The sequence below is a fragment of the Pinus tabuliformis genome, chromosome 4_1 (assembly GCF_031772625.1).
Source record: "Pinus tabuliformis cultivar Carrire ecotype Pingquan chromosome 4_1, CPIR1, whole genome shotgun sequence".
Taxonomy (NCBI): Eukaryota; Viridiplantae; Streptophyta; class Pinopsida; order Pinales; family Pinaceae; genus Pinus; species Pinus tabuliformis.
In genome coordinates, this window is record NC_142303.1 from 658,325,171 (window position 1) to 658,327,261 (window position 2,091).

At 47.1% G+C, this 2,091-nt stretch overlaps 1 pseudogene; it reads left to right on the forward strand.

The window, feature by feature from the left end:
* The first annotated feature begins 215 nt into the window (after window positions 1-215).
* On the forward strand, window positions 216-1,787 carry LOC149177805 (F-box protein At1g47056 pseudogene; annotated as a pseudogene).
* Window positions 1,788-2,091: the final 304 nt, after the last annotated feature.

Genomic DNA, 2,091 nt, shown 5'->3' on the forward strand with positions numbered 1-2,091 from the left:
ATTGTTAAAGAGCCAACGCCTGTTGGAGAAAAATTCTGCCGCAGAAAGTAGCACTGGCTACCTTAATGAGACCACGAAGAAAACGGTACCAGTTTTCAGATCGGTTCTACCCTTAATGGCACGGCTGTTAACGAATAGATGCTTATTCTGGGGCGCATTCTACTTGGTGTCGGCTTCGGATTTTCCAATCAGTTTTGGGTGTGCGAGGGCCAGTGATGGCCGGTTGCGATGACAACAGATCTTTGTCGACGACCTTGGCCATGACCTGGAGAACCTGGGCTTACGATTCCGTTGCCCGATCTGGAGCAGACGATTCGTGGCTTCTTCCAAGACGAGGCCGATGGATAAAGGCGAACCATTAGAAAGTTCCATTGGATGAGTCGCGACATGTGATATAATGCAATTTGTTCCCCTGCGGAATTTGCCGAGTGAAGAAACAATTGCGCAATCACTGTTAGCTGAACTGCCCATGCAATTTTTGAGTTATATGAAGAGTTGAGCTGAACTGTTAGCTGGTTTGGTTGAAAATCCCTATTCTTGTCGAGGGTTCGAGTCGCCAGCGGCTATCCTTGGATGCCTGGTTGGATATCTCAGCAGCAATCCCAGCCCTCTTCAGCAGGTTCGATCATGTGACCAAGCTTGCTCTCAGGTGCGATCGCAGAATGGTAAGTATAAAAGACGAGGGCTTGATTAAAATTGGAATTCATTGTAAGAGCCTTAAAAAGTTGAAATTGAAGGCCTGTAGGGAGTTATCTGATGTGGGTATCGAGGATTTTGCTAAGCTGTGTACTAGTCTGAAAAAAATTGTCGTGTGGGTCTTGTACTTTTGGGGCAAAGGGGATGAATGCTGTTCTTAAGTATTGTGTAGGGTTAGAGGAGTTGTCTGTTAAGCGGTTGAGGGGTTTGGCTGACGGGAGTGTCGATGTTATCGGCCCCGGGTGTGCGATGTTGAAGAGTATTTGCCTGAAGGAACTTTTTAACGGGCAGTATTTTGGACCCCTGATTGCTGGATCGAAGAACCTGCGTACCCTCAAGCTGTTTCGATGTTCAGGGGATTGGGATAAGCTGCTTGAGGTGATCACTAATCATGTGAGTGGATTGGTTGAGGTGCATCTCGAGAGGTTGCAGGTAAGCGATCGGGGCCTGATGGCTGTTTCGAGGTGCGCAGGATTGGAGGTCTTGCATCTGGTGAAGACTCCGGAGTGCACGAACATCGGGCTTGCGGCGATCGCTAACAACTGCAAAAATCTAAGGAAGTTGCATATAGATGGTTGGAAAACTAATCGGATAGGCGATGAGGGGCTTATTGCCGTGGGAAAAAGTGTCAAAATTTGCAGGAGTTGGTGTTGATTGGCTTGAATCTGACTGCAACGAGCTTGAGTCCTCTGGCTTCCAATTGCCAGGTCTTGGAGAGGTTGGCTCTCTGTGGCAGTGAGACGATCGGGGATACGGAGATCTCTTGTATCGCTGCGAAATGTCTTTCTTTGAAGAAGCTATGCATCAAGGGTTGTCCAGTTTCGGATGATGGGCTCGAGTCCTTGGTCAGTGGGTGTCCAAAGTTGGTGAAGGTGAAGGTGAAGAAATGCAGAGGGGTTACTTGGGAGGGCGCCTCGTCTTCTTCCGTGGTACATGCCTTAAAACGCGAAGAAAACGATGTGAATTTGGGCAGAGATTACAGCCTGAGCCTTCCGGATGAATGCCTGGCCTGCATCTTTTGCACTCTGAGCTCCGGCGACCGACAACGATGCTCTCTGATGTGCTACATCTTTTGACAGAACTGATCAGGAATAGTGTTCTTTTTTGTACTGGTTTCTTTCATGTACAGAAAGAATATTTATTGGGCGCTGCAAATATTTTATAGTCTGGCATAATATTCTCATTTAAACTACTTCCCCTGACGCAAAACCAGCAGGAATATATGATGGACAATGTATTCATTACCGATTTCTGTAAAGATTTCTTGTGCCAAGATGTGGAGCATATTCTTACACGGTAGATTATGAACAAAATCAATAGCGGAAACGACATCCACTCTATCATAGCAGTTCCATCCCAAGGGGGATATGTTGGCTGTAGCTGGAGGAGGTAGCA